This window comes from Abramis brama (assembly GCF_963993115.1).
Source record: "Abramis brama genome assembly, chromosome: 2".
In the NCBI taxonomy this organism is placed as follows: domain Eukaryota; kingdom Metazoa; phylum Chordata; class Actinopteri; order Cypriniformes; family Leuciscidae; genus Abramis; species Abramis brama.
In genome coordinates this window covers 40,764,686-40,778,286 of record NC_139964.1, presented here as the reverse complement: position 1 = coordinate 40,778,286, position 13,601 = coordinate 40,764,686, and positions in this window count along the sequence as shown.

Sequence of the window (13,601 nt, the reverse complement as noted above, 5' to 3'; positions counted from 1 at the left end):
AAAACACGTAGGCCTTAGAGAACGAGTGTTTGTTGTCTGTTAACAGCTCTGATAATCGAAAGCTAGCTAGACAAATGTGGAAATTATTGGACTGGTCTAATTATCAGCAATGGATGAATGAACAACATGTAAAAAAAATGCATACTACAAGCAAGCGCAACAACATACAACATAGAATGCAAACAAGTTTACAAATAAGAGATTTATTTACTGGCCACGTTTTCTCAGATCGGATAGCTATCAGATTTATCAAAACGATTCTATTTACACCTGGTCACATAAATATGTTTTTGCGAAACGGATTTAAATCCGATCTTCAATTCTCGCGCTATATGCAGATTTAATGGAGTGCACGTCACCGAAAGCAACAGATATGCATTTTATTGATCATCAGCTAAAATTTCAAAATCAAAGACCGCAATAAGAGAGAGCAGCAGCAACAGCCCTCGTAAGATCATTTTGTTTCTTTACTTTTAATGATGATGATGATTGTGTGTTAAGCATCTGCGACTTACTTTCACTTTGATTTGCGATAGTTTGCACGTTGGCTTGATGATCTGATGCTCAGCTTCTCATCTGCGGTGATGCGTGTTCCAGCGCGTCGTCATATCTGGCAATAACATATAGCCTATAACACGCTCTCACACGTTTTTTTTATTATTTATTTTTTAGCATTTTTGGGAGGAGTACAATTTACATATGTGGTTTAAACAACCAGATGCATTTACACTTGTTCAGTTTCGTCTGGAATGCGTCTCAGACCTCCCCCTGAAGTGGTTTGAGCGTCTTGAATGCGTTTCGGAGGGCATTTACACCTGTTTTTTTCACGATCGGATAGCTATCCGATCTGAGAAAACGCATGAAGTGGTCAGGTCTAAACACAACAGCCCCCATGACAAAAACATACGCACGAAAGCCGAAAACAAACGCTGGTTGGCATCTCACGTCCATAGACAGTATATAAACGCTCACGTCCGAATTTGAGGAAGTGGTGGGGGAAGTGACGTATGCCGTAAAGCAGTTGAATTTTGTAGTTCTTTTTGTGCTCTGGTTACTACCCGAACCCCGAAGTTACATAGTGCCAGTAAAAGCGATACAGACCCCGTCAGGCTATGGCAGACGTGTCATTCAACCTATTGTAAGTCGATGTACCATCACAAGGGTCTTGGAAATATATTATGAAGGTTGAAAAGTTACACGGTGTGGCTTTAAAGGGATGGTTCGGAGTAAAATCAACCTAGGGTCCTTTGCACCATGACCCCGAGCCAAACGTCCCCCCCCACGCTACATCTTTCTGCCAGGACTTTTACGTGCTTTTCCCAAATCACGGAAATGACCTCGACGTCCGGGTTAGCAGTAGCATGAGCCGTCAGGCAAGTGTTATTTAAATAAACTCCTGATGTACTTACAAACTTTCCAATGCCTCGTTTTATGAGTACAGAACCTATTTGTACTACTGTAGAAGTTTGGTACCATTCTGGGCATTATTAGTGGGGTAATTTACGAGATACATTATAGGATCCGTTAGCGCCTGCACTAAGCCATCCGGCTGATATCTCTAAATAAACTCTAATTTTAATAATGTTTGACCAAGGGAAAAAAGGCTTCTGGGGGGTGTTTGGCTCGGGGTCATGGTGCAAAGGACCCTAGGTTGATTTTACTCCGAACCATCTCTTTAAATATCAGGGATTTTTCCACCAAATCCAAACAGGGCACTTGGAAAATGATTAGCCAGCCGCATTGGACTTTTTTTGCTGACACTCATGGCTGCTTTATTAATCATAGAAGGACAGTCATGGTGTAATGCCGTTGTATTGAATTCACCCAAAAGGAAATTAATTAAACTATCTCCTTTTTTGCTGTGCAAAATAAAGTCATACTGGTTTGGAATGACATAAGTGTGAATAAATGATGACATAATTTTTGTTGAGAAATATTCCTTTTACATTTTGACACTACACATCTTGTACAGCAGCACCATACAACTTTTTTCAATCAACAAATGCTTTTGGATCCACACATCATGCTCAGTGATAAATGACCTTATTTTATGTGAAATGGTGATGTGCCGGTACTGAAGTATCTGGATTTATGTACAGCTGGCATTCTGATGTTAATTTTGACGTGTTCCCATAAATCCTGCTCCGTCCTGAGCACACTGAAGAACAGCGGCGTATCACTAGCTGAGTTGGTGTGTGTGTGAGCATACATGTCTTTGTGCCTGAGCATACACAAATATAAGTATTCAGCAGACAGAACAGAAGGAGGCTGGGTTACTCTCGATAATCACCAGGCTTTGATTTGCATTTCAAATGGAGTTTGCAGTGCAGGAAAAGGAAGAGGAATGCAGGGCCAGCAAGTCTCAGAGTAAAAACACGGATAAGAGACTGTGCAGCAAAACGTGTGGCTTTGCTGTTGCTGCAACTGATCTAAAGGTTAAACATATCTTTGGGGGCAGTAAGGTATAAAATAAACAGCTAAGATGATTAAAGTAAACATTATCATTGGAATAAAAAAGATAACCAAACAAGACATAGGTTTTGGACATAACCTTAAAATATGCATTACACACATACAGTATTCATTCTTTTATGCTATAGATTTTACCTTCTCAGAAGCACATCATACACATACTCATCTTTCCTGTACCATGGTAAATTATTCCCACAGAGAAAGAAACATACCAATGAAATACAATTTTCTCTCACAGTATGAATTGTATAAATATGTATCTTACTTTCAGTACAATTCTGCTAGTTGTCATCTTCAGAAATGATGACACTGCAGTTGTCGGATGTATCACTGATAATAATGAGGATGAATATAGAGAGCTTATTAAGAATTTTGTAGATTGGTTCCCGTTGAATTTCCTTAATGCAAGTAAAAAGAAAGAAATCGTAATAGATTTCAGAAAGAAAACATCAAATTGTCCCTGTTAATATCTGAGGGGTGGACATTGAAATTGTGAGATCTTATAAATACCTTAGAGTCTACTAAGCTGGACCGGTGTGATCACATGAATTGTATAAGAAGGGTCAGAGTTGACTGAGATTGTTTGGTGTGTGCTGTATTCTGTTAAGGACTATTTATGCTGTGCTTTTTTATGCTGTTGTATGTTGGGATTTCAGAGAGGGACAAAAAAACAAAAAAAAAACAGACTCAAACTGATAAGAAGGGCTAGTTCAGTATTGGGATGCCCTATTCTCTCTGTTGATGAAATTGGGCAAGAATGGATGGTAAGGAAGCTGTCTTCCATTATGATTCATACATTTCACCCCCAAACAGTTGCAGGCTATATGTAGTTAATTTAGCAATAGATTTTTTGCTTATTACTGCTCAAAAGAGACATAGAAAGTCTTACCTTCCATCTGCTGTAAGACCATGATCATGATTTGTTATAGGATGCAACAGGGCTAAAGGCGCACCGGGGTAAAAGGTGCATTTGACTTTATTCTCTTTTAAACCATAAGATGACACTGACACAACAAATCAGCTCAGCACTTTTCTTATCAACCGCTTTTGATGATGGACATAGAAATTTGGCTGATCCTTGACCGATCGTGGACAGCAATGCAAAGTTGATTCTGTGCTAAATTGATGTAATTTTTAATGTTTTAAAACATTTTGTAGATCGATAAAATGTTGACTATATTTTGAGACAAAGGTATTGTTAATGATTTTCAGTTTTGTTCAAGGTAATTAAAGCAACAGTTTTTCAATAACGGAAGAATATGTAAAAGTATGGTATTTGGGGTAAAAAGCGGCTTACTTTTCCATTTGTTGTTATGACGTGGTTAGCTTCAGATGGTAAATATATCAAGTTAGGTGTCCAGCTTAGAGATAATCACATTTTAAATATATTTTAAAAATATTATATTAATTATTTCAATACAATATCATATTTATTTATTACTGTCACCAGCTGGAGTGCCCTTGAGAGACACCAGAGGGCACTCCACATTAGACTATTGTCATTCCCTCACAGACTCCATTCCCCATAATCCTTTACCCAGACTAATCAGCCATGATGACATTCACCTGTGTCTCATTTCCTTGTTTAACTCACACTATAATAGCCTGGTTTTCACATTCATTCCCTGCGAAGTCTTGTTTAGTGTTACACTGCAATTCCGAGCATTCTCCCTGGTCTCTTGGTTTTTGGATTTCTTGCCTGTTCCGTGGATTACTCTTTTGCCTGTGTTCCCTGCCTTGTTGTGTTTGTTTGCATAGAGAGCTTATTAAGAATTAATAATGTGTTTGACCCTGCCTGTACTATGGATTACCCTGTGCAATAAATACTGCATTTGGATCCACAACCTTTGTGTCAGAGCAGTTTGTGACAGTTGCTACTGTAAAGCTATAATAAATTATTATTGGATCTCATTCAATGCTTTCAGAATCTTACATTTTTTTAAAAAAAGAATTGTTTCTGGCTTTTTAAAATGAAATATTTTAATGACAGTATATTTATTAAACAAAAATGAATTCTTTTATTTATCAAAATAAACCAAAAATAGTACAAACTTTGCTAAAGTGATTGTTTTGAACAAGTATTAACTTAAAATATATAAGTATTTGTATAAAATACAAATGTGTGCCTTTTGCCCCATGTTGGTGAGCCTTTTACCCAGTGTGTGGGGTAAAAGGCCATGCCACCTCATACATTTATAAGATATTATAGTAAGTGTTGCTGCTGTGACATGTGAACCCCCACACTTGAACCAATGGTGTAGCTTTACTTTGAAACAATTTTCACCCTGTGTTGCAGAACTTGCTAGTAAACTTTTCCAAATAAACAAAGAAATGGCAAGTAACATGTTGAATTTTGAAGTAGAAAGACTGAAATAGTATTTTCTTAGAACATACGTTCTGGACTTTTTGTGTTTCACCTCCCTCCGGCTGAGTTTATCATTTGTTGTCATGGTCACTCATGTTCAGCTGTTCGCTCATTAATCTACTCATTTTCTTGTGTATATGTACATTTCTATTTGAGTTTAGTTGTCCAGTGTCATCAGTTTATGAATGTGTTGTATGTTACTCTGTTCTTGTGGATTATCCTGTGGATTTATTAAATACTGCCTTTATCTTCATCTTTGTGTTAGTTTTTACAGCCACCCGCATGACATAATACCGGACCTACAAAGTAAATAGTGGCCTGTTTTTTGAAGTTTTATTTCTTTTCAGTAAGTAGGTGTTTTATTTTTGTTTTTTTTCCCTGCTTGCACTATGGATATTCCGGCAGTAAAACTGTTGTGCCTTGAGCAGGGAGAACGCTCCCTCGAGAAACATTTAGAGGAGTTTCTGGACCTTGCCCATCAGACCACCTTCCCGGATAACTGCCTGTACTTGTTCCTTCTTGCCGGCCACACAAGCGCAGCTGTCCAGGGAGGCTCCTCGAGGGAGCTTTGCCGCATTTGTGGAATGGGTGCTGGTTTCCTGCAGATCAACGTTCGCTGTTCGGTGCCGCCAGCCCCACTCCCAATCCAGTGCACAGCCAGAACCACCCAGCCTATGAGGATGACAGCTTGAGTCCACCGCAGGCAGCGTGAGGAAATCCGCCCCGATGTTAGAGCCCGTGTCCCAGAGAGCAACTGAGGAACACATCGCCGCAGAACCCAAGCAGCGCCTGACCAGGTGTGTGAGCTGGCCACGTCATCCATCACTGAGGGAGTGTTAATGGACTTTGAGGGTTTGGAAGTGAGCCCGCTCACCCTCCCTCTACTGAGAGTGAGTTGTTGGCTGGTTAAATTTTGAGTTTGGAGAGGATGTTATTCTGCCCTCATTACTTTTGCCTGAACCAGTCTATGCCTGTCTCACTGGCCCCACCTAGCCCACCTCTGCCACCACCTAGCCCACCTCTGCCACCACCTCTCCAGAAAGAGATTATAAAGGCTTTGTTTTTTTATTTGTGTCTGTGTGGGTCTCCAGTCTCTTCCCCAGTTCTCAGCCATCCATGCCATCCAGCTCCGCCTCCAGCCTCGGTGCGCTATGATCTGCCTCGACCCGTCGCCCTGGTTCCTGCGCTCTTTCCACCCTCAACCTTTGCGTGGACCATCGGCCATTTGGCATCGCCAGACTTCCTCGGCACGTCGGCTCCACCTGGGTTGGACATCACTTCACCTGCGCTTCGGACTTGCTGCTCTCTAGTCCTCCACCCCTTCTGCTTCTGCTTGCTCTGCCCTCCCTCAGGTTCCGCCTCCGTCCTCGGTCTCTCCAGCTTTGATCCCCACTTTGATCTTGGGAGGTTGCTTCTGTGGGGGGCGATCATGAGTGGTCGCTCGGCGAAAGGTCTATGGCAGGACCATCTACTTTCTTGGCACATAAATCGGCTAGAAATGATGGCTGTGTTTCGATCTCTCAAGCACTTCCTGCCAGACTTGAGCGGTCACCATGTGCTTGTCTGCACGGACAACACATCGGTGGTCTCTTATATCAACCATCGGGGGGTCTGAGATCACGTCACCTATGCAAACTAGCTCATCACATCCTCCTATGGGCCCAGGGGAAATTACTGTCTCTCAGGGCAGTATATATTCCGGGGCATCTAAATCAGGGAGCGGATATCCTGTCGAGGCAGGGGCTGAGGCCCAGGGAATGGAGACTTCACCCCGATGTGGTGAAGCTCCTTTGGGAGAAATTCAGTCAAGCTCAAGTCAACCTTTTCGCATCTTCAGATAAAACTCATTGTCCCATGTGGTTCTCTTTCAAGCACCCAGCTCCTCTAGGACTGGATGCGATGTAGCCTCGGCCACATCTGTACGGTTTTCCTCCGATATCCATGCTTCCGGGAGTTCTGGAGAGGGTTCGCCAGGAAGGGGCCAGTCTGTTACTAGTAGCCCCATACTGGCCGGCCTGAGTTTGGTTCTCGGACCTGGTGTCCCTTCTAGACAGCTCTCCGATGGAGATTCCGATCAGGAGGGACCTACTGTCCCAAGCAGGGGGCACGATTTATCACCCTCTACCGGAGTTGTGGAAACTGTAGGCTTGGCCCCTGAGGGGGCCCAGCTCATAGAATCAGGTCTCTCGACCGACCATACTCCAATCCAGAGCTCCCTCCATGAGAAGACTGTATGCACTGAAATGGAAATGATCTGCTTAGTGCGGAGAACGCCAACTGAATCCTGTTAACTGCCCTGTTGGTACAGTACTCGATTATCGGCAAGAACGTTTCTCTGAGGGGTTATCTCCTTCCACCTTAAAGGTGTATGTGGCAGCTATATCTGCTTACCACACTCCTCTGGGTGGTGCATCATTGGGGAAATATCCTCTCATTTCTCGTTTTCTCCGTGGCACCTTGAGGCTGAGGCCTGCACTGCGCACTAGAGCACTGGCTTGGGATTTGGCCGTTGTATTGGAAGGCCTGATTTTTGCTCCCTTCGAGCCCATTGAAGAGGTTTCAAAAAAGTTCCTTACACTAAAAACCTTTCTTTATTTCTACCTGCTATTTCTTCTATCAAGAGAATTGGAGATTTGCAAGCCTTGTCGGTTGCTCCTTCATGAGAATTTGCACCTGGTATGGTGAAAGCCTTTCTTCACCCTAATGTTGTGGGCCCGATAATGCTGCAGGCCTTCTGTCCTCCACCTTTTAATACACCAGATCAGGAAAAATCTGCTGTGCTCTGTGCGGGCTTTGGATGACTACGTACACAGAGCTGCCCTGTGGCGTAAATCGGATCAACTATTCGTCTGTTTCGGGTAACCAAGAAAAGGTTACCCTGCATCCAAGCAGAGGATGAGCAAGTGGGTAGTCGAGGCTATCTCACTTGCTTATGAAGCGGCTGGTCAGCCTTCACCTTTGTCTGTCCGGGCCCATTCTACCAGGAGTATGGCTGCCTCAAAGGCTTTATTATTGGGGATTTCCCTTCATGACATCTGTGATGCGGCAGGCTGGTCCTCACCGCATACATTTGTTAGATTTTACGACTTGGATCTAGGCTCCACTCCAGGGTCTAGGGTGCTTGCTTCTTAGTGTCCACAATGATTTCACACAGAACAGGTATTTGCTATTATGGCGTTGTGGGTGTAGTGTTCGCACAGCGTCTCGATGCAGCTCGAGTTCCCTTGAAAAGGAACAACAAGACGCTGCGTCACTCTGCCATACTTCCTGCTTGCCTGTGATCGACTTGCTTAGGCCTATCAGAAGCTAGCGCGTACTGTTTTCAGGTGTGCTTTATAGTCTATGATGTCACCCGCTTGTGACGTCTCGTCACACCATTGGACTGATTAGACACGTGCTTCACGGCGCAATCACCCAGGGGCATTCCCACAGCGTCTCGACGTAGCGCCTCGTTCCCTCTTCAGGGAACCAGGGTTACATACGTATACTGAGGCGTTTTCTATTTTAATTTAGAATAATTAATTCCTATAATTCCTCATTTATTTCTGTGATGTTAAAGTTGACTTTTCAGCATCATCACTTTGGTCTTCAGTGTCACATGATCCTTCAGAAATCATTCCAATATGCTGATTTTCTTAATAAACATTTCTTATCATTATCAATGAAATAGTGCTGCTTAATATTTTTTGTAGAAATTGTGAAAAGCCCTATTTTATTGTTCAAAATTCTTCTTTAGCCCATTTTATGATGCTGAACCTAAGTTTGTATGTAAATGTTCATATGTAAAGACTGAAAATTAATCATAAAAGATCTGAACAATGAATAGAAAAATATATTATGAGATTACTGTTATGGTTACCATGATTAACTAATTGTAAAACACAATGATTATAGCATTCTATTTAAGTCTACCCCCTTGCCGTTTTTTTTTCTTCAGCTAAGCAGTGTAACCAATCACTGATGTGTCCTTTTTGGGTTTGCATGAAAGAGCACAGTGAATAGCACATTACAATGACCAAATCTGTCCTCCTATGAATCAGCATCTATCAATTCCCCTCTCCATATTCCAAACTTTGATTTAGGTGGGCGCATTGGCCCATGCGATATTCCCTGTCTGTGGATATTCAGGGGTAATATGTCCCATCTGTTCTCCCTCCCACCCTGTAAGCCACCACCTGTAATGACGGAGCTCTCAAGGTCAACAGCACAGTACTGCAGCTATTAATCACAGGACATAGAGGAGGTGCCCACCACTACACACAAACACACATACATAGACACAAGTGAGTCCCACTGTAATCAGAAACACTGCTCTCTGACCTCTGAATCTCCACTTTACGCAAACAATTAAAAATAATGTGTTCCGTACAGTGTAATTACAGATGGGTAGACAGAGAGAGAGAGAGAGAGAGAGAGAGAGAGAGAGAGAGAGAGAGAGAGAGAGAGAGAGAGAGAGAGAGAGAGAGAGAGAGAGAGAGAGAGAGAGAGAGAGAGAGAGAGCTCATATGTTGGCAAAGTTAAAGGCTTTGGATTATATTAAGGCATATAATATAAACCCATCATTTATTACACCCCCTTCTGGAATACTTTATTCTGACTGGTTAATCACGGCACTGAACTGCATAGGCTATTTCACCACTGTCAATGGCAATATACCATGCTATTTTAATATCACTCAGCAGTTTTTCTCATTTCACCCCAAAGTTATTATATCATTGATGCCATTATAAATCAAAGCAGTTACTTACCGACTGTAGTGAAAAGGGTCTCAGTGGACTTCAGTATTAATTTAATGGATAGCATAAACATTTGCTAGACATTGATCCTTCAGAAATCATTCTAATATGCTGATTTGGTGCTCGATATTATTATCTTATTATTTGTATTGAAAACAGTTGTGCTGCTGCTAAATATTTTTGTGTAAACCATGATACATGTTTTTAGGGCTGTTTGATGAATGTCGAAAAGAACAGCATTTATTTAAAATATAATTTTTTTGAAACAAATTTTTTATCACTTTTGATCAATTGAATATGCCCTTGCTGAATAAAAGTGTTTATTTCTCAATTTTTTATGGTTTTCTATGTCTTAATGGGCTGTTTTCCTTGGCAGAACAATCAAGTAATAGTAATTGTTTTTATTCTTAAAAAATACAATTAATTGATTCAGTCTGATTAATGAAAACATTGATCAATCCAATTTCTGAATGAATAGTTCAATCCAATTTGTGAACTGATTTGACCACCAATTCAAGAACTAGCTCAGAAGAACAGCTTGTTCACAGATCAAATTGATTTGGTTCTCCAGTTCAGTTTACTGATTTAATAATCTGGTCACAGTAGTTATGAAGATTTTCAGCAAATACCTTACAAAGATATTGTAAGGCTTCAGAAGACGCAGAATACAGCACATGAGTCAGATTATCTTTTATGTTTGTTTGTTTTCTTTCTTTCTTGACAGACATTGTCACTGTGAAATGGCCTTGTATGAAAATTCCCAGTTTGAAGAATCTTCAAAATGTCTTCTTTTGTGTTCCATCATTTATTTGTTTTTTATTTATTTTATTTTTTTACTGCATACAGGTTTGGTACAACAATGACAAAATAATTTTTTTTGAGTTAATTATTCAGCAAATTAAGTTAAAAAAAAAAACAAGTTTAAAAAAAAATTATATTGGTCTGCTACAACTTGCATCCTTGATTAGACTTGCTTCACAAGTAAAAGGGATTTGCATTGATTATAAAGCCATGATTACTGTTGATGCCTCATATTCCATGTGACTACTATGTTTCCTAGGGTTTAAAGGAAAAGTCTTTGCTAAAGGCATCAATAACCAATTTGAAGTTCCTGAAATTACACTGTTGATAGAAATTGCCTTACATTTTCTGCTTTTATAAGGTCAACCCAATAAAAAAAGCAATAACATTTGAGCAAATTAGCAAAATAATCAGTGCTCAAGCTATTATTCGTTTGTCCAATAATCGAGTCCACAGTGGGAGACAGCAGAGAGAAAATGAAAGAGGTGATCAGCATCTGCGTTATTTCAGTGGAATGGAGAAGATCACTATTACCTTCCCGAAATGTTAATCGCAAAGATAGCACCACTTCAAACACGGGTGGATTGAGGGGCGGCTGAGCAGGTGTTGAAAACGCTGTGGTCACATTCTGTGACCTTGCCTTAAAAGACACATACATACTCACAAACATTTTGACAGAAGTAGAGAGGCTGAGGTCTTCGGTTTGCTGCATGATTGCTTTGTAATGTAACCGATTTCCAATCTGTTTGCGTTGACTGCTGTAAATGTCTAAGTCATTCACTAATTTGTATTCATGCAATGGTTTGTTACAGTCCTTGAATTTGATTGGTTGCAGCATTATTTTGCTGATATAGGGTGAATTAGAAAAGGAACTGAACATCCCTATGCATCGCTACTCACTCAAAAGGACAAAGTCCTTGAAGTGGGAACACTGGAAGGAGCAGGTAAAGTCCTATGAAACTTAAACTTTAAAATATTTTTCATGGGCGACGAAAATGTGCAACAAAACCACTTGAATAATTCAACTTTGGGGTTAGTAACATTCATTCATTCATTCATTCATTCATTTGAAAGAAAGAAATTACTTTTATTCAGCTAGGATGCACTACATTGATCACAAGTGACACTAAAGACTTTTGAATTGCTACTTTTATATATACATTTCAAATAAATGCTGTTCTTTTGACCTTTCTTTTCATCAAAGATTACTGATTTTTTCCACAAAAATATATTAACTGTAATCAACACTGACAACAAGAGGTATGTTTCTTGAGCTGCAAATCAGCATCTTAGAATGATTTCTGAAGGATCATGTGAGACTGAAGACTGGATTACTGCTGAAAATTCAGCTTAGCCATCAAAGAAATAATTACATTTTGAAATATATTATAATAATATATTATAATTATACTACAAGCCATCTAGCTTTAAAATGAATCATGAAGACTTGCCACACTGGGTCATGTGATCATAAACAGTAAATTACTTCCTTTTAAAAGGGACCATTTCATGTACAGTAGTGTAGGCCTTGTGGGAGGGCAGTTCCTAAGGGGTTAAACACTCTCCTAGTAGTGAATGACGTCCCGGGTCACTAAAGACCCAAGGTATGCATTTAAGGGTTAATACAGTAACTACATGTAATGTGTAACAAGGGCACTGTAAAATAAAGTGTTACCATATTCATTTATTGTTCATTTAACTGGTAAAAGCAATGTTACTCAAGCACATTCAATGGTTGAATGTCCACTCTTGCTAGCAATATTGTTTAAATAAACCTGTGTTTAAATGTTTCCTGTTTCTTTAGATATTAACAACCAAAATCTCATTCAGAATCAGCTGCCGTTGACTCACGGCTTATCTATATGAGACAGTAATGATATATAGGGATGTGGGAGCACTAAATTAGGCGCACAATGAGCAGCAATGGCTTGGCCCTCATTTTCTTGCACCGCTGCATGGTGATCGCAAAAAGATGATCCACAAAAATCACCCATTACAGAGGATTGTGTAGCTCCTTATTGTGAGAAAATGGAATGTGCCTGGACACATATGTGAAGGCTGGACTCCTTACGGTGAAAATGGGATTTGTCAGTGTTGAGGGAATAGATATATTCATCATCGCTGGCTGACTGTCACAGTCTCGTTGGGGTGTTGAAACACATATTAGAGTGTAACAGGCCGAGCCAGCTTCACGTGTGAGCCGCGGAAACATTGAGAATTATGAGTATAGGCCGATAATAAGTTCTTAGTTCTCCCTGCTGCCAAAATGGTAATCCAGAACTGGGATAATTTTGTTTTGTTTTGTGAACTAACAAGCTTTGCACTATTTTTGGACGTCTTGCTTTTCACTCTGTATGTGAGTGATTTGTCTTTTGTGTAGCCACTGCCACCATCTACAAAATTTTCCCAAACTCTGATAAGCGTTTGAGGAATTGGAGAATGGATGTCATAAAACATGTTACAATAATATCTGTGTAGCTCAAATAGCCCTAAAGGCCCGTTCACACCATGGATGATAACTATAATGATAAATAATTATAAAGTCTAAATCTTATAAAGATTTAATAATCACTTTAACCCTCTGGTATTGTTCATTTGGGAGTCACACTTGTGCTGTTCGAGGTCAAAAGTGACAGAACACCTGAAATGTAACTTTTTTTTATTTTTAATTTCAGTAAAATCAGTGTAGTATATTTATGTTCAATAGCATTTTGTATTTTGAGAGAATTGGATGCTATAATGATAAATGGTTTCCCAGTGAAAATAATATATATTTTATTATATTATTTTTCAAATCTGTATTTCATGTTAAAATAGAGACAAGGCCTTTAAAATCTAATTTTTGAAGGCAGAGTAGTGTCATCTGGTGGGAGTAAATAAAAGAAAAACATCTGTAATGCCATGGTGTAACCACTAGATTCCTAAAGAGGCTTGTAAATTCCATAGTTGTTTTTAGACATAAAAACTTACTTTTAGGTTTTGGATATATGTGTCTATTTTGCACTCTTGATATTTATGAGTGTCACCCCTTCACTGAGCCTTTTTTCTGCATCGTGGCTGATTTGCAGGTTGTAGCAAAAATTGCTCTCTTGTTTAATATTTCTTCTATTATTTCCGGCTGTCATTTCTGACCGCAAACAACACAAATTTGACAGGTTTTTTTTTTTTTTTTTTTTTTTTTTTACAACCATTTAGCTTTTTCAAAATCAAGTCCATTAATTTTTCTT